Source organism: Pelophylax lessonae (genome assembly GCF_965119305.1).
Source record: "Pelophylax lessonae genome assembly, chromosome: 3".
In the NCBI taxonomy this organism is placed as follows: domain Eukaryota; kingdom Metazoa; phylum Chordata; class Amphibia; order Anura; family Ranidae; genus Pelophylax; species Pelophylax lessonae.
In genome coordinates, this window is record NC_138770.1 from 365,495,706 (window position 1) to 365,516,014 (window position 20,309).

At 43.1% G+C, this 20,309-nt stretch overlaps 1 pseudogene across 1 annotated transcript in view; it reads left to right on the forward strand.

Moving 5' to 3' along the window:
- LOC309550540 overlaps positions 1 to 8,262 on the forward strand; it is a 32,854-nt pseudogene extending 24,592 nt beyond the window's left edge. Inside the window, exons 4-6 of the transcript XR_014226183.1 lie at positions 2,285 to 2,357; positions 2,927 to 3,013; positions 7,885 to 8,262. The product of XR_014226183.1 is annotated as an uncharacterized misc_RNA (transcript). The remainder of the gene's footprint in view (positions 1 to 2,284; positions 2,358 to 2,926; positions 3,014 to 7,884) is intronic.
- Positions 8,263 to 20,309: the final 12,047 nt, after the last annotated feature.

Here is a 20,309-nt window from a genome sequence, read left to right on the forward strand (position 1 = left end):
CAAAATATGAATCCCTGGGTAAAAAATGAAAATCCTCAGCAGGTGGGTTGCATCTCAATTCCTGTAAGTTGAGAGCTACATAGTTACAAAGTTAGTGTGGTTGAAAAAAGACACCAGTCTATCCAGTTCAACCTATGAGAGCTGTATAATTTTAGATTGTCTAACTATCACTTTCTGTCCCAATAACAATGGTCACCAAGACAAACAAAGAGGGCAATTCTCCCCAGCAAGAACACACATAGCAATTAAAATCTGGCTGAGATTTCAACACTTCTAAAATCTCTTCCCCAATCTATCCAAAACCAAAAAAGAAAATTGGTACTTAATTGTCTGACTAGAGTGATTGGGATTAGACTGTTGCCTCAAGTAGGTCAGAAATCCAAAACAAGAAGTAAAAATTAGTGGATCCTACATATTCCTTTTTCCTCAGATGTGAATTTGTCAATATTTGTCTCATTGTCTTCCTCTTTTCATTTGTAGCAATGACCTCAGAATGAGCTGCTGGAGATAAACTGGGTCCCTCTTACCTGTACCGAAACTGTCAACCCTGTTTCCAGTCCCTACAAATTCAGGCTCAGTCTAGCTGTCTTTTTAAGATTTATTGCAGGTCTTTAACAAAAATGCAGAGGAAGGGTTGCAGGTGTGGGATAGGCACATAACTTTTTAGAGGACAGCTTCCTGAGAAATGCTGTTCCAGCAGCATTAGGCTCTATTGTAACAGCTTTAATAATAATGTTGAATATGGAGGGGACAGCCAGTACATCTGAGACCCTATGAGAGCAGTCACAGTCCTTAAAGAGGAGCTCCAGTCTGGGAAAAAACACATTTAAAATTAGCAGCAACAAATACTATAGCAAAAAAGAACAAAAAAGGGCGCACCGACCTAGCGCATTATGACTCTGAGGAAGAGGCTAGGCCTCGAAACGCGTCAGTCATCTCATCATGGACAATTATATGGACTAAACACGGACTTTCGAGCAATCCAGCTTGATACGCCTTACTTATATCTACCTCTGTGAGTAGCCATTTTTATGTCATTTAATAAAGCCTTATATTGAGGATAATGCGCTAGGTCGGTGCGCCCTTTTTTGTTCTTTTTTGCTTTTAGTACCCGTGGACTACCCCAGTCCGTTAAGGGCAGCAAGACTTGAGCCATCTGAGAAGCCAGTTGTCAGTCCCGTGAGGAGTGTGGTCGAGGGGTCTGGGTACCAAGCGCAGGAGAAGGGTGGTTACACCTTATTGTTTTTTGGAACAAATACTATAGCTGCTGACTTTTAATATAAGAACACTTACCTGTCCAGGGAACCCGCTATGTCGGCACCTTTAGCCAATTCATCAATTGGCTTCAGGTGCAAGCGCCGGGATCTTCACTAAGGGAAACCGTCAGTGAAGCCTTAAGGCCCCTTTCACACATGCTGTCCATTTGTCCGTTTTTCATCCATCTGTTGACTGATGAAAAACGGACATCTATGTATCTCTATGTAAAAACGGATGACAACGGATGATCATCAATTAACATCCGTTTTCATCCGCTTCCGTCATTGTCCATTTTTTTGAACGGATGAATGTCCTATTTTTCATCCGTCAAAAAAACGGATTGGATGAAAAACGGATGACAACAGATGAAAACGGATGACAACGGATGACAACGGGCCTTAGGCCCCTTTCACACACTAGTCCGTCAAACGGACTCCGCTTTTCTCAGCGGGGGATCGAGCCGCCGATCCCCCGCTGAGCAGAAGGATGACAGCTGTGTCTCCGCGCTGTGTGCGGAGACACAGCTGTCAGTTCCCCATGCATCTCTATGGGGGAAATCGGATGGGAACGGACCGTCTGTACGTTCTCATCCAATCCCGTCCGATCCGATCCGCTGGACGGATGGAAAATAGGGTTTCCATCCGTCCAGATTTGACGGATCGGATCGGGTCGGATGTCAGCGGACATGTCTCCGCTGCCATCTGATGCCCCATAGGAATGCATGGGGGGACCGTTCAGATCTGCCAAAAAAACGGACAGGCGGATCTGAACGGTCCGCCTGTGTGAAAGGGGCCTTAGGCTTCAGAACTGGCTTCCTTGTGCGCATGCAGAAGTCACTGATAAGTATTTTATGAAATAACATGTTTGAACACCTATGTTTGACTTTATTTATCAGATGTACAGAACTAATGTCTAATTCTAGTACAAAGACACGGAAGGAGGTACCAGAGGCCCACTGGTAGGTGTGCTTTGACATACACTATGGAGCCTGTACTGTTTTTATATTGTATCTCATTTTCTTAACCAGGCTAATAGACTGGGAAGAAGAAATTCTCTGCAATATCGAGGAACTGCTGAGACGTGCTGACGCTATACTTCAGGTGTAGTAGCGGCATGTCTTTCATGTTTCACATTGTCACATTTGAATAAGGACAAACTAAGATCTGATACATTCAAACATCATGCCTATACCCTAGCGTTAATATATATCGTTAAAGGGGATTAAGAAGTTTGCAACTTCCTGTTTTCGCTTCTAAAGGATTCTGTCTCCAGCAGTATATTTAGCTGTTCAGACAAGGAGATACTATTTCCACCACACACACATTGATCTCTCCTGAGTATCCAGTCCCCAGCAGAAACATTGTTTACTCCCCAGTGATAAAACTACTCCATGATGCAAAACTCACTTTTCATTAGCCATGTCACCAGTGCTCATAATTACAGTGCCATCATCCACATACAGAAATGTGAATTAAACAGGTCATTTTTAGTATCACTCTAAGTAGAAGGCACAAGTACAGGAAAGATTATATCGCGGTGCACCCCTCCCAATAACCTGTTTAAGCAATGGGCTTAGATGTACTTGCTTATACAACTAGTGCATTATTACATGTATGGTTTATTTCTGTTTAATCGTAGTAATAATATAATTGCTCTTTTTATTACTTAGGAGGAGGAAGATGTACTTAATCAAAAGAAATCAAACAACTTACCACATGACCAGCAACACCTGCCTGGATTCCATAACTCTCAAAATGTACGCCAAATGTTTATTTATACTAACATATAATGTGCCATGTCTATGAAGAAGTGTAATCTAAGGCAGTAGGATAGTTCATACCTGCAGATAGGTAAGACAGGGAATTATGTTAGTTGGCAGCCTACTGAATGACACCTTATCTTACCTTGCCCACAGCACTGGGAAGTGTTTACATGTCCTTTTATGTGGGGCTCCTGTCTTGCAGTGGGCACAAGTGCTACGAAAATGAATTAGGGAGGCCAGACACCTCATCAGTTAAACAATGGATTTGTACCTTAAAGTGGTTGGAAAGTCCAGGTACTTTTTTTACCTTAATGCATTCCTTTCATTAAAGTGATTGTAAAGTCTCATTTTTTTTTTGTTTGTTTTGTTTTTTGTTTTTTTTTAAATAACAAACATGTTATACTTACCTGCTCTGTGCAGTTAGTTTTGCACAGAGCATCCCAGATCCTCCTCTTCTCAGGTCCCTCTTCTCTGCTCCTGGTAACTATTCCATGTTGAGTGCCCCCACAGCAAACAGCTTGCTATGAGGGCACCCGAGCCCCCCGCCCCAGTCCCGCCCCTCTCTCTCCTGCTTGGCTGACTGACTTTAATTGACAGCAACGGGAGCCAATCGCGCCGGGCTGCTGTCTCAGCCAATGAGGAAGGGAGTTTCAGGCAGCTGAGACACTCCTGCAACATTGCTGGATAAAAATGGGCTCAGGTAAGCATAAGGGGGGCTGAGGGGGGCTACTGCACACAGAAGGTTTTTTTTTATCTTAATGCATAGACAATGCCTTTACAATCCCTTTAAGGAAAAAAAAAAAAAAAAAAACACTCCAGTACTTCTTCCTCCCCCTTCCCTAAACACTTACCTGACACATCTCTCCATTCAGCACAGTCCTGCCAGCAGCCCCGCTCTCCTCCCTTCTTAGATTCACAGGCTTCACTGAGAGCAGTGGGAGCCATAGGCTCCTGCTGCTGTCAGTCAAATCCTGTGAGGAGGGAGCAGGGCCAAGCCATGTTGTGTGGGTCTACGGACACACAAAGTCTGGCTCAGAAGCACCCCCGCACAGGTGTCCCCATAGTACAAGGCTTCCTATGGGGGGCACTCAAAAGCAGAGCGGAAAGCGCTGACAGGGGCTGCCAAAGAGGAGGTAAGGAGCCGCTTTGTGCAATGTCTTTGCACAGGCAGGTAAGTATATTATGTTTTTTATTTTAATAAAAACAAACATTTGACTTTAAAATCACTTTAAAATAAATTATCCTATCATAATCATACAGACACACATTCACTAGTCAGTTTTGGAAGGCCACTAGAATGGTTAGGACTTTTTACCTAAAAATGGAAAGTGCATAAAGGTTAGTGTCCTTGGAGGTAATTGAACTCAGCACTTAAGTTCAAACCCACAACTTTGTAGTTCAAATTTAGGCATGAGTTTACCAAGGGAGTAACATAATAAACATATTTGTTCTACTTATTTCTTTCGTAATGCCAGTTCTACATGTTTTAAATATAGCTCAACCCTTTTGCATACCTTTTAGCATTCCTGATATACAGTACTTCTTTTGCATAATTTATTGTGACATAACCTGATTGGCATCTTTCCTTCAGCAAAAGGTAATCATTACTCTTTTAATCTCATTAACAGCTACGTTAAACTTAAAGGAATACCAAAATAGCTCTATATAATTTGTTTGTAGCTTTTTGTAGCCAAAAGGTGGTGGTCAAACATGGGTGCACTGCACAATCTACCTACCACAATTTCACTTTTTTAAAGTGCAAGTAACTTTAAAAAGACTAAGAGGTAGCATGTTTATGACAGAAAATACCCTATTGGCCTCCCTGCCTGTCAGTGTTTGTGTACACTGAACCACACATGTGCAGCTCAGCATAGATTTATGGCACTGCTATGTGCTGTGATGATGTGAGTTCCAAGTGACATCATCGTGGCTCAGTCAACCAAGCGGCTGAAGAGTCTGGACCCAGAAGGGCAACAGGGAAAAGGATAGAGTATCAGCATCCATGACTGATGGAAGCTCTGACAGGGCAATGCTAGAGGGAATCACTAGCTGAGTTCAACTCCTTTTTTTTTTTCCTCCCCCCTACTTCCTGCCAATATCACTTCCTGCTCCAAGAAACCAGTCAAACGAGTTCATTATATGAATGGAGGAAGGCCAGCTTCCAAAAACAACCCATGGTAACTAAAATGTGGCAGGTCTTATATTTATGCTGTAAAAATCACTAAAATTGCCAAAGCAACACATTCTACCTCTTGGTTTTTGTATCATAATATAGAAAAAAGTGGACACCTAGCATTTCTTAGCAGATCTTTAAGACTTTGTCCATAAAAAATGAAATAAACCCCCATGTTGTAAATGGGACCCCCTGGACAAGCTGCAATGCTCTTTTAAGCAAGTCTAGCAATGTCCTTGGCAGGCTGTGTAACATGGGCCGAAGGGAACTTCCAGGTGAAAGTTCATTGTCCTCCAGACCACATGGAAATACTCAGATGAAAGTCCAATCCAATTCAGCTGTGATCAGGAAACCATCTGCTTCTTCTTTATGTTCTCATCTCTTCTTCTGGTCTGCCTCACCTTATCCAGCTTGGTCATCTGCTCTGCCTCTCAAGGGCAAAACAGATTATATGCTACTTCCCACTGTCCCAAAACATATAGCTTTTCTTATGTTCCCAGCCACTTGCTTTTACCTCTTAAGCAAAGCTGGTGTAGGGATCCGACCTTTTTCTTCTCTAGGAACCCCCTACTTAGGTAAGTCAGTCCACATTTGTCTTCTGGAGATAAAAGGCCTTGCTTCCTATTTTTGTTTGATTCAACTCAGCCATCACTATTTGAGTTGATCAGACTCACAGTTTCCCGCCTATGGGAAGTAACAGTGGCACATGTCCTACCTTTAGGTTTTGGCCCTTTGTTCTTTTTGAGGGCATCATTAGACATGTTCATGGGGGGTGCACCCCCCTTATTCATATCTTCAGCTTTGCCTGTAGTGGTTTTGCCCTACTTTCTAAATCCCTTTGCATTGCTTGCAGTGTCTTCTAAACACTCAGTAGCCACCACAAGCTGCTCTTTCAATTAGTCTCGTTCTACCTCTGTTTTTCTCTTCATTTCAGATTCTGTATGTAGAGGAAGTGCCATCCAAACACAGAAACTGGCCGCATCTCTCACTTATTTAACCCAAAACATTTAAGACTAATTTCTGAGAAAAAAAATCAGAGACCCCTTCACCCCAAACTCTTTTCAAAAGAGAAACATATCTGGCAAGCTCCCTGGCAACAGACATCCATTGACTGTCTCTGGCCTAGGTAAGCAGGTCGCAAGCCTTCTCCTGGACACCAGAAACCTCTGCAGCCTTGCTTTTCCTAAACAGCTTAAATAGCATTTTTACTAGCACAAGCAACAGAAAACACTACTGAAAATAGGTCTTATGCCCCATACACACGTGCAGATTATCTGCAGACTTTTGTCTGCAGACTTACCAAAACCATATAATATGAGGTCAAACCTAAACACTTTCAATTTGTATGCAATCCGGCAGGCCCTTGCACTACATAGAAAAGGTAAGTCTGCAGACAAAAGTCTGCAGATAATCTGCACGTGTGTATGGGGCATAATTCAATTGAAATTTAGTGCAAATCCCAGACAATCCCCTTATCGTATTTCTCTGTGTCTTTAAAGGCCACTTTGCAGTAAAGCAAGGTAGCATTTTTTTATTATTATTATTATTATATAGGATTTATATAGCGCCAACAGTTTGCGCAGCGCTTAACAAAATGAAGGCAGACATTACAGTTACAATACAATTTGGAACAAAAGGAATCAGAGGGCCCTGCTCGTTAGAGCTTACAATCTAAAAGGGAGGGTCAATTGATACAAAAGGCAATAGCTGTGGGGGATGGGCTGATGGAGCAAGTGAAACTGTGTTATTAGTTAGTAGCCGGGTAGGCTTCTTTAAAGAGAAGGGTTTTCAGGGATCGTCTAAAGATGGATAGATTAGGGGACAGTCGGACAGATTGGGGTAGAGAGTTCCAAAGAATGGGAGAAGCTCTGGAGAAATCCTGGAGGTGAGCATGGGAAGAGGTGACAAGGGAGCTAGAGAGCAGGAGGTCTTGGGAGGACCGAAGAGAGCGGCTTGGTTGATATTTTGAGATCAGGTTAGTGATGTAGCTGGGGGCAGAGTTGTGGATGGCTTTGTAAACTATTGTTAGCACTTTGAATTTTATTCGTTGAGTGAGTGGAAGCCAGTGAAGGGATTGGCAGAGAGAGGTGGAGGACACTGAACAGTTGGTAAGGTGGATAAGTCTTGCAGCAGCATTCATTATGGATTGAAGGGGGGATAATCTATGTAAGGGTAATCCAATGAGGAGGGAGTTGCAATAGTCGAGGCGAGAGATAACCAGGGCGTGAATTAAAAGCTTGGTGGTGTCATTGGTTAAAAAGGGCCATATTCTAGCGATGTTGCGGAGGGTAAGGTGGCATGATTTGGACAGGGATTGGATGTGAGCCTGAAAGGACAGTGCAGAGTCCAGGGTTACCCCTAGCACCCTGGCATGTGTGGAAGGACTGATAGTTGTTCCATTGATCTTGACAGAGAATTTCAGGGAAGGGGCACGTGGAGGAGGAAATATTATGAGTTCGGTTTTAGATAGATTCAGTTTGAGGAAGTGGTGAGACATCCAGGCTGATATGTCTGTTAGTAGATCAGTGATGCGGGAGGAGACTGATGGGGTGAGCTGAGGGGTAGAGAGGTAGATTAGCATAGAAAAAAACTCTGTAGTATATTAATGTGCTTTACTAAACAAGAATGGTGTACTCGCACAAACTTTACTTATGATAAAATGAATTCTTTCATTTATTTTTGTCTTAATTAGAGCACAGGAGTGGATCAAGGATACGCTTTTCTAGAAAAAAACAGATGCTTGGATTCAGCTCCTCAAGAGACTACCAAAGAATACAATCAAGACTTAAAAATGAAAAAACAAAGGCATCTGTGTAACATCATCCAGGAACTGGAAGACGTATATACCATTGAAGAGTGCATTATGGAGGAAAACCAAAAGATAAGAGAGTTCCATGAACTGATGCAAAGGGAGCTTATTGAAGAGCAGCAGACTTTTTTTAAACAAGTGAAAGAAAAAGTTTTCTTGAAGTCACTTGAAAGTGAAGTTTATTAGGTAGAAAACCTAGAGAATAATTTGGCAAGAGAGGAGGCAAATAAGCACAAACAATTAAAAAAAAAGAGAAAATGAACAAAATAGAAAAAATAATGCCAGAGCGTTGTCAAAGAGAGTATAAAATTGCATACAGAGTGGGAGTGCCGCCATTTTAAAGAAACAGAACCTGAACTTGCTACAACTAAGCTTGTAAATAATCCTAGAAGTGTATATTGCTATGAGCCTGTCTATAAACTAGACTGATATGGGAGAGCTGGGATGAGTTACTATGCCTGGCTAATGGGCCATACACACTATGCAACTGTCTTTAGATTTTTCCTTTAGATTTACCAAAACCCTATAATATGAGGCAAAATGTAAACACTTTCACTTTGTATGCAGTCAGGTAGAACCTTGCACTACATAGGTGAAGGTAAATCTAAAGGAAATCTAACAACAAAAGTTGTATAGTGTGTATCCAGCTTAAGACTTTTCCTCTGAAGTGAAGAAATCCTTGGTTGTGACCAGGAACACTCATTGGAAGATTTCCCTTCTATTCATGTTCTGGTGACAACCCTAAATTTGTGATTTTTCTTTTACTTTTGGTAATAGTAATGATGGTAAACATGACACATAGAGTGGGTGAATCCCCCTTATGGGGACCAGTGGCGTAGCATGGGTTGTCAGCACCCGGGGCAAGGCAAGTAATTTGCGCCCCCTAACCCGCGGGATTTTAGCACTCGAGTCTCTTCCACTAGATTAGTTAAAGAAACCCTTACCTCCTAAGCACATATATTGTTTGTTATGAAAATACTGATGTAATTAAAGTAAAATGCATCTAAATACAAGTTTGAATGACCACCTTTCAATGCAGAGAAACCAGCGTGCCCCCTTTCAATGCAGAATGACCAGCATGCCCCCATTCAATGCAGAATGACCAGCGTGCCCCCTTTCAGTGCAGAATGACCAGCGTGCCCTCTTTCAATGCAGAATAACCAGCGTGCCCCCTTTCAATGCAGACATCATCGTGCCCCCTTTCAATGCAGACAGACCAGCGTGCCCCCCTTCAATGCAGAGAGACCAGCGTGCCCCCTTTCATTACAGAGAGACTTACCTGCAGCGGTGGCTTCTCCTCAGTTCCCCACATCTTCTTGAGTCCTCCCTCCTCCTCCTCGGCCAATGGCATGAGTTCGCCTTTCGGCCAATTAGGAAGCGGGCCTCGGACCCGCTTCCTGATTGGCCAGGAGGAGGATCCCTGTGACAATTGCGAATTTTCATTCGCTATTGTCACACAATGGGTTCACTGCTCTGCACCCCGGGTCCACCCTTTTTTGAAGCCTATTAGAGCCTCTGGCTCTAATCAGGCGATTAAAAAAAAAACCCACTCTGTGACAGCGCCAGGCTGCTGACTCACTCGCTGCTAAACTGACTGAGCAGTGAGGAGAGGGGGCATAGGTGGGGCTTGGCTTGCAACGCCACCCCACCCTACACCAATGGATAGGTGAGGCACAGTCCAGCCCTGTCCCAACCTGCCATTTTCATCCATAGGGCGGCCGCGCTGGACATCTCCCAGCCTAAAGATGAAGGCAGCCGCAGACAGTGTGTGAACTGTGTATGTCAGAGTCAGACAGACAGAGTGACACTGCGGATGCGCCCCCCCAGATGTTGCGCCCGGTGCGGCTGGCCCCCCCTGCACCCCCCACGCTACGCCACTGATGGGGACACAAACAGCAATAAAAACGTGACCAGTGCTCTAATCCCTCTCTAGTTTATCCAAAACTAAAAAAAAAAACTTTGCCTTTAGTTACACTTTATTTTAAAAAAAAGTACTTTCATTTGCACTCTCTCTAAGCCCCCGTTCACACCGATGCGATTTGTCATGTGATTTGATCATTTCAAATCATATGAGAAGTTGCACCCCCATTGTCGGCAATGAAACCATTCATATCGCCACGACCTATATCACAGCGATTATGAAAAAGTTTCCTGCGTTACTTTTTTCTACTGCTGATTTCATTGTGACTTGCATAGACTTCTGTTAAATGAAGCGCAAGTCACAATGAAAATCAGCAGTGCAAATCACACTGATGTGCGGCTTTGAAATTGTGCCGGAGTAGCGCGATGTCAAAGCCCGCACCAGTGTGAACCAGGGTGAAATTCTTTCTTGCTGCTGTAATCTGACTTTCTGTTGGAGGTTAGCTACATTCATTCTCCATGATCCCACTGTATGTAGGATGAGATGGACCATGGACTATAGGATTTGTAGTGTGCATAGAGCAGTGCAACTAACGTGTACTGTTCATTCCAAACAAATGGAAGTGAAGTGGAAAAGGAGAAGTTCTGGAACTCATGGAGGACATTACAAAGAGGCAGAAAAGCAGTATAAGCATAGTAAATACAATTTCATGAAAAATAGATTACAGGGCCATTAAGTAGTGGATGTGTATGGATTATTTTTGAAGAATAAGGACGTCACTTTGTGAATCTGTAAACCCAATATTTGATATTCCTGATATGTGGCTGCTGTACCATGTACTTGTATGATAAAGTATCCTGTTTTCTTTGTATTGCTTCCTTTATGTGAAATCCCTGGTGTCCCTGACAGTCATTCTGTTTTCCTATTAAAAACTGACCACACTAGACATGAGAGCACACGGTGTTGTATATTGGCTACATTGGCTATATTGGCTACTCCATAGGCTTTTATGGAGTTGAGTTTAGGCGCTTTGGCAAAAAAAATGCCAAAAGCCCCTAAACTCAAGTTTAGCAGCTGTAAGTGTAGAATAGTGTACATGAAGTCTAAGGACATCTAATTTAAGCAGGGGCCAGTGAGCAGTAAACACATGCAGTTGAGCCGCGGTGTTGCCACCCCTGTATCACCCACCTAAAGAAGGGCATGCTGCTGCAACGGGCTGTACAAATACCATAGCCATGGTGCTTTGATTTGTGGCTGCGGCAAAAATAAACTGTGTGTTGCTTTTAGTGGGCGATGCTGCCGTACGCAGGCCACATCAAAGGCTGAACCACTATGCCACATTTACAGCTGTGGTTCAGCCTTTTCAGGTAAATAAACAAATCACCTTCTCACCACCTGTCAAATGCCCTCTGAAAAGCAATCTACTGCAGATTGCTTTTGAGAGGGGCAGCAAGGGATGCCACATGTCAGAATGAACTGTAAGTAATTTTTTACCTCTCCACTGGTTACCCAATTACTTCACAGTACTGCTGGAGAACTTCTTGTTCCTGATGTGTTTCAAGAGGGGATCCCCTCTTCGTCAGGGCTCTGATGAAGAGAGGACTGCCCTCGAAACTTGCCAGCCATTTAAGACCAGGAGGTGTAAAATTTGTGCAGTGGAATGGGTGATATGGATCACTGTTGATATTAATGAGCTTCATACTGCTTGCTGTTTGTAAAAATACACCTGTTTTGTGACTTGAATAAAAGGATCTATAAAGATAATGTGCAAGGCTGGTGTGCTCACTTCTTTTGTCTTTTTATTGGTACATATGGGCCCCCACAGTCCCAAGAGGGCTGCAAAGTCTTGCGAACATATTTATACTTGAACCGTGGAAGAGTAAAGGTCTATGAACTACAGTACCTTAATTTTGACTGCAGGAGGCTGTTTGGCTCCTTTCACACGGCCGCCGTGTGAAAGGTCCGCTGCGGGACTTTTTTTTTTTTTCCACGGAGCGGATGACATTTCTGTCATCCGCTCCGTGTGTCCGCATATCATCCCATCCGTTTGCGGATGATATGCGGACATAATGTAAGTATATGGCACTGCGGATGTCAGCGGATGACACCGCTGACATCCGATTTTCCTTCCTTTCCGTTTTTTACACGGAAGGAAAAATGGGGTTCTGTTCCATTCGTAAAAATGGAACAGAACCGAAAGGAGGAAAATCGGGTGTCAGCGGATGGTATTCCGCTGACACCCGCAGTGGCATTCACTTACATTATGTCCGCAAATCATCCGCAAACGGATGGGATGATTTGCGGACACACGGAGCGGCCATGTGAAAGGAGCCTTTATTTCATCTGCATTTTGCTTAAATCTAAAGGAAATCTACCAACAAAAATTGTATAGTGTGTATGCAGCTTAAAGCCCCGTACACACGCACAGATTGTTGGCCAACTGATCGGCCGTCTTTTGTCCAGTGTTGTTGTGTTGGTTGAAATGTGCTCTAGACTGCACTGGACTTTTGTTGGCCAACAAAAACCAACTTCAGAAGTGATGTCATGTTCTGGTTGACTTTCCGTGCGTTTTTTCTTCTCTGAGCATGCCCAGTCTTGCTCATCTGATTTTTGTCTGCCGAAATCTGTACTGACTGACGAACAATCGGCCGTTCTTTGTTGGCCAACAAAAGTTTTATAGCATGCACACCAGATTTTTTTCGGCCAAAAATTTGCAGTTGGTTGTTGGAAGCATCATACTAACAAGCCTACAATCGGCAGATCGGACGTTGGCCAACAATTTACGCCCAACAATCTGTGCCTGTGTACGGGGCTTAAGTCACAGGCTGGGGAGCTGGAGATCTGCTGTGTGGTGGGGCAAAGTTGTGTTTATCTCAGGACTGGATGGAAAGAAATCCAATTTCCTAAGCAGAGAAAAGAGCTCCCAATAATGTATTTCATCTGTATATTTAGGTGGTTTGTCTGAAGTTTAGTTTTAACCTAATGCTACCCAGCTAACACATGTGCAGGGACAAATTGATGGGCATTAATGCCCAGACACCGCACATAAGTTTTGCTGGGTGGCAGATGTTTCTGTGCTGAGAGCAAGCTCACTGCATGCCCCCAGTAAAGAGACTGAGCTGTTAAAGACAGCTTTTCGGTCCCCTACTGGCAGTCGCCAGCCAGCGGGACCGGCTCCTGATTGTGTGACCACCATGATAACCAATCACAATATTCATATGATCGCCAATCCTTTCTTTTAATGGGATGCTAGGGTGGGTGGGAAGGGATAAAGGACAAAATGTACTGAAGGAGATATAAAGACTGCCATTGCAGACCTCCTAAAAGGTTAACAGCCTGATTATCTTCGGCATCAGCAACAGGCATGTGTATCAAAAGTCAGAAGGAGCTCAGAACTCTTGATCTACATACTTGTCTCAGTTCAGTGCCTTACAATGTATAGAAGCTAATGGACTGTCAAGACAATCCGGAGTCCAGTAATATCAGTTGGAAAGGTTAACAATGACAGTTTGCATATTATCTCACCACGGATTTCCTTTACAGAGCATTGCGGAGCCTTTGACTATTATTATTAACTTCTATTTTCATGACACCATCATATTCCTTAGCACTTTACAGCAGACAGCAATGGAAACTTAAGGGAGAAGTACAGCCAAAGTTGGCCTGGCTATACTTCTCCTGTGGATCCGTTCTGCAATCCTGTGACCTGTTTTCAGCAGACATCGGGCTGAAGTCCGCTATCGCCTGACGTCACAGAGCCACTCCAGGCTTAGGAAAGATTTGTCATTTTTATTCATTTTTTTTTTTTTTTTACCAGTAATGGAGGCAATCTGCGTTTTTTTAGTGGGACTGCGACATTGCGGGGGACAGATCGGACCCCTAACTGACATTTTTGACACTTTTGGGGGTACCAGTGACATTACTACAGTAATCAGTGCTAAACACATGCACTGTTACTGTATTAATGACACTGACAGGGAAGGGGTTAACCTAGGGCAGTGATGGCGAACCTTGGCACCCCAGATGTTTTGGAACTACATTTCCCATGATGCTCATGCACTTTGAAGTGTAGTTGAGCATCATGGGAAATATAGTTCCTAAACATCTGGGGTGCCAAGGTTCGCCATCACTGACCTAGGGTGATCAAAGGGTTAAATGTGAGCCTAGGGGAGTGTTTTCTAACTGTATGGGGGATGGGCTTGTGAAATGACCACAGAGACCTGTGATCCTATGTAGAAGGATCACAGGGGCTCTATGATCATCTCAGAGAGAAGAATGGTCAGCTGTGTTTACAACAGCTGACTGGTGTTCTCTCTCAGTGGGGAGCGATCGCGGGTGCCTGTCGGCAATCGTCGGCGAATCGGCATCCCCGCAGCCTAGTGGGGGCGGGAGCGCGCTACTGAGCACCGCTCCTGCGAAACGATGTACCCATTAATTTATTCGTGCAGCCGAGCCAGCCTGCCGCAGTATATATATCAGCAAGCAGTTAATAAAGAATATACATAGCCATTTGCCCAGTGAAAGTGCATAGTTTACATTGATCGAAAATAAAAAAATACCACATTTGGCCACTAGATAGGGTGAAGTATCATAGAAATGTCTCATAACACTTATCTCCATGTAGTGGCCAAATGTGGTATTTTCTATTCCAGCTCAATGATTTACCTTTGAATAGCACCGGGTATAACCTTTTTACTATTTTTTTATTTTGCCCCATTCACACAGAACAAATATACCTGCACTTTCACTGGAAAATGGCTATGCAAATTCTTTATAAATCAACCCCCTAAAGGATAATGATCAAGAAAGGAACATTGTGGTTCTACTGTAGACCTTCCTGCTAGTGGCCTGGCTGATATTGTAATTGAATGGCTTCAGTACTTTTAAAAAAAAGGATATGGGATTTATAGTACATTCTGTACTTTAAAAGGAGAAGTAGGACCAAAGCTCTTTTGGCCCTACTTCTCCTGTGGGTCACAGGAGTGCACTTTGTTCTTAGTGCTAAAGTCGGCTGACATCACTGAGATGGTCCAGACTCTGGAGGGATACACCCAGATGCCTGGACCTGAAGCTGGCTCAGCCTCTCAGTGCGCCATTGAGAGCCTGTGCCAGCCGCTTATGCCACTTCCACAGCCCAGTGCTCCAGTGAACACTGGAAGGGGAGAGCAGAGAGTGGCAGTCTTTGATCGCTCTGTTCTTGGTGTAGAGGCGGTGGGGAACAGATGCATCATCCATCATCCAAATTCACCTAGGTGAGTATAAATGTTTATTTTTTTAATTTCCAAACTTCTTCTTTAAGAGTCCTTTCACACGAGCGATCCGATCAGATCCGCCTGTCAGTTTTTTAAAGCGGATCTGAACGGTTTCCTCCATGCATCCCTATTGAGCAGCAGATGTCAGCGGAGACATGTCCGCTGACACCCGCTGCCATCCGCATCCGATCCTGTCCGTGAAATGCGGACGGATGGAAACCCTATTTTCCATCCGTCCAGGGGATCGGATCGGATGGGATCGGATCGGATGGGATCGGATGAGAGCGGACAGGTGGTCCGTTCTCATCCGATTCCCCATAGAGAGCAGCGGGGCTCTGACACCTCCCTCTCCGCACACAGAGCGGAGAGGGAGCTGTCACCTTCCTGCTTAGCAGGGATCAGTGTATCGATCCCCCGCTGAGCAGCACGGATCCGCCTATGGAGGCGGACCGTGTGAAAGAAGCCTAACAAACATATATGCCAATAAGGAATTCTGACTGTTGAATAGCATGTTTGATCCAAGCCAACAACTGAGAATATTAAAATCAGTAGGTAAGAATAATAGCCAGGCAACTGATATTTTAAGAAGAAGTTCAGCAATTACAGTCCCTACATGTTTAGTAACTTAATCCTCCCCCTTGCCTTACTTGACCATAAAGTGACATTAAAGTGCTTGTAAAGCCACCTTAATAACTTGTACCTATAGGTAAGCCTATATTAAGGCTTACCTATAGGTACTGTAAATATCTCCTAAACTTGCACCGTTTAGGAGATATTTACATTACATGCAGCCAATGACGTCATCGGCGCATGCGCTCTGGAGGAGCTCCTTCAGAGCCCTGTGCCGTGAACGGTGGCTCCCGCACACATGGGCAGAACTGATGTCATTGTGTCCTCTGGCCAATCAGATGGCCAGAGGACGCAAAGCAGGACAGCCGAACATGTCAGCCATGTCACCAGTGAGCGGGGGGGCACTGCGGGGGCTTTGTTCTAAGGTAAGTATTTCAGAATGAAATAAGTATCTCATTATACCTTTGTCTTTCAGGTTTTTTTTTTCTGAGGTTTACAACCTTTCTAACTGATATCCTTAATTTATTAACCACTTAAAGGAACGGCTGCCTAAAGACCAGGGGGTATTTTGCGATTCGGCACTGCGTGACTTTAACGGACAATTGCGCGGTCGTGCGATGCTGTACCTAAACGAATTTGACGTCCTTTTTTTCCCACAAACAGAGCTTTCTTTTGGTGGTATTTGATCACCTGTGCGATTTTTTAATTATGCGCTATAAACAAAAAAAGAGCGTCAATTTTGCAAAAATAATATTTTTCACATTTTTTTATATGAAATTCCCCCCAAAAAAAAAGTAAAAATCAAAATTTTTTTACATTTTCGGCCAATTTGTTTTATGCTACATATGTTTGGTAAAAAGCGTATTTTGATTTGTTTGCGCAAAAGTTATTGCGTTTACTAACAAAGGGAAAGATTTTTGTCATTTTTGTTGTTTTTTTTTTTAACGCGTAATGGCGGCGATCTGCAATTTTTTATGCGGTACTGCGACATTGGGGCGGACAGATTGGACCCTTGACTGACATTTTTGACACTTTTGGGGTTACCAGTGACATTTCTACAGTAATCAGTGCTATATATATGCACTGTTACTGTAAAAATATACTTGCAGTGAAGGGGTTAACTTTATTTGAGAGGGAGGTGCTGTGTGTGTCCCTAGGGGCGTGATTCTAACTGTGATTGGCTGTGGCTTGAGCTGTAGTTACACTGATCAACGGTCCTACATAGTAGAACCGTATGATCAGTGTTTCTACACAGGGGAGAATGACAGGCAGCTTGTTTACACAAGCTGCCTGCCTTTCTCCCTCTCCCCCGACGATCATAGAGTGAGCAGCGGACATCGGGTCCGCTGGTCACACGCGCGGGGGGGTCCGTGACCGCGTGGGAGCGCGCCGGCGGCGGCGGCGTGCGCTCGCTCCCCAGAGCCTCACAGGCTAGTGACGTAAATATACGTCACTTTGCCTGTGAGGGGCTGACCGCCGCAGTAAATCTACTTGCGGCGGTCGGCAAGTGGTTAAAGATAATCTATACACAGAGGGGTACTCCCCTCTCACCGCTCCCCGGACGCACCACGAGCACCAAGCACTTTGGATAGCTCCTTATTTATTATGTGTCTACAGACAAGCACTGAGCACTTTTTATGAAGAGGATTAATTGATTTATTTATTGTCACAAGAGCACCGGACACTTTACAACATCATTTATTAATTTATTGATTTGGACTTTTTATTTAGTATGTGATTATACGTTACATTAGTTATGGTATAAGACAACTGTATTTGGATTTATTATGTATATAGAGTCATCTATTGCATTTTGATAGCACGGTATAGCACTTTATTTGAAGAAATTTGATAGCACAATATAGCACTTTATTTGTAATTTTTGCACATATTCATAGCACGATATTTTGCACAGATTTATTGGGCAGCGCTGATACATATTAATTCTATTCATTTAAAAAGGTTTCCCCCTTTTTTATTAGCAGCAGCCAATACCACTAATTATTATTTATATTCATTACCTAAGCGCAGGCACTTTCCATTAAAACATCCACTACTTACTGACTTTGTAATCTATTTTTCATGAAATTGTTTCTGTGTAATGTCCTCTTTGAGCTCCTAAACCTCTCCTTTCCCCCCTCACCTCTGTTTGTTTGGGATGAGAAATGCACGTTCATATGCATTGCTTTATGCATGCTACAAATCCCATAGTCCATATTCCCTATTCATCCAGGGAGTGAGAATGAGAGGGTAGCTATGTTCCTACTTACAGCGGGACCGTGGAGAACCAACATAGCCACCCTCTAACATGAAGTCAGATCACAGCAGCAAAAAAAAAAAAGGAATTTGGGGGATGCTGAGAACAATAGAAAGTACTTTTTTAAACAAGGAATAGATACTTGAATAGAATTTGTTTTTTAAACAGAATTTAGTGTCACTTTAATCTAAGGCTGGCCATACATGTTCAATTTTCTTGTACAATTTTCAGTTAGATTTACCACAAACCACATAATATGAGTTCAAAGCTAAACAACACTTTCACTTGTATCCAATTAGGCAGGCCTTTGTACTACATAGTTGAAGGTAAAGCCCCGTACACACGTACTGATCGTCGGCCGAACGATCGGCCGTCTTTTGTCCAGGGCTGTCTTGTCTGTTGAAAACTGCAAAAGACTGCACACAAATTTTGTCGGCCAACAACAGCCGACTGCAGAAGTGATGTCATGTGATGGTTAACTTTCCTTGTCTTTTTTCTTTTCGGAGCATGCCCAGTCTTGCTAATCTGCTGTCTGTCGGCCAAAATCTGTACTGACTGGCGAACAATCGGCCGTTCTGGTGACGGACTACAAAAATTTTAAAGTCTGCACGACAGATTCTGTTCAGCCGAAAAGTCGCTGTCGGCTGTCGGAAGCATCATACTAACAAGCCTACAATCGGCCGATCGGTCGTCGGCCGAATATTTACGGCCGACAATCGGTACGTGTGTACGGGGCTTAAATTTCAAGAAAATTGTATCATGTATGGCCAGCCTAACACTAATGCCCCGTACACACGTTCAGATAATCGAACGACAAAACTCGCTTTCGACCTGATCTCACGATAATCTGATCGTTAGTACACAGCTTTCAGCAGCCGATCACGACAGTTGGTCCAACAAAATCCGAAGGGAAAAACAGGAAAACTTCTGTCGTACGACAGCCTCGCGAACGACAATCGTTTCATCAGCACACTATGCGTCCGCTAAAAATCGATCGACAAAGACCGCGCATGATCAGAAACACTAAAATAGCACGGACAAAGCCTGGCTGCCATTGTTTTTGTTTTGCACCATCTGATACGTAGCTATGCAACCAGGAAGCTTTTCCAGAATCGTAAGACAAAATACATACGGTTTATACGCATTGTTGAATTCGATATTAGTATCACGCAACAAAATGCGAACGATAAGTCGTCCGATTATCTGAACGTGTGTACGGGGCATTACATAACCCCTAAAACACTTATGTTATCAGTACCAAAAGTATCCCATGCCTGCATCAAAATAGTGCAGTACTAATAGCTGTCATGAAGTGCCATAAAAATGATTCCCCCTAACTGAAATGATGATGGCAGGATCATCTCAAAGAAAACATCAGTTGTGAATGCTTTCAAAGAAAAAGGTTTTCTTGTCTGGCAAGGTATTCTGTCTCAAGATCCTTTTATAATTAGGATGGCTTTAGGTAAGAAAATGCCGTCCCTCACTGTAGGGGCCTATTCACACAGTTTTTGACATTTCCTATTGATTTCAATACAAATCACATCTGCCATCAAAGACAAGTGTAAAATAGCTCTAGTAGGACAGCACATTGTAGTGATACATCTCACCCTCTTGTGGTTAAAAGTAGGATTACAGCTGAAAAATAGGTGTCTCTAACCAGGAGTATTATGGGCCATACACACTATAAGATTTTCTGAAGACTTTTTGCTTGAGACCAAAACCATATAATATGAGGTCAAACCTAAACACTTTCAATGTGTATGCAATCTGGCAGGCCCTTGCACTACACTTGTATCCAAAAAGTATAAAGTCTTCAGAAAATCTTATAGTGTGTATGGCCCTTTAGTTTATCCTGTTTTGAAAGAAAAAAAAAAAACAGATCTAGTTATTACAGACTGAGCATATATATATATATATATATATATATATATATATATATATATATATATATATATATGTAGAAGCTTGGCAGACAATTTTAAGATTCTCATTGATCATATCGCTGCACCAAGTTGCAAAAACAGCAGACAAATGTGCCAAATCTTTTGTTTTATTATTAGGAATCTGGTTGCCTATAATAGTTAATGACCTAATTCTCCCTCCTGTGTTCATCAAGAGAACAGAGGGCACCTGAATGCATTTCTGTGAGTCATCATTGTTCCACATATATAAGAAACAGGCAGGAGGGCCTACTCAGCAGATATAGAGTCAGAACATTGAAGGTGAGGGTGGGAAACACAAGCAAAGCCCTTATTGCAGAATTTAATCTTGTTAACATGGTTTGAATGAATTGCTCTCTATTTAGTAGGATCCTGTAACCAGTTACACATGATTAGAGAAATTCTGTGTTCTGGTGGAGGTGTATATT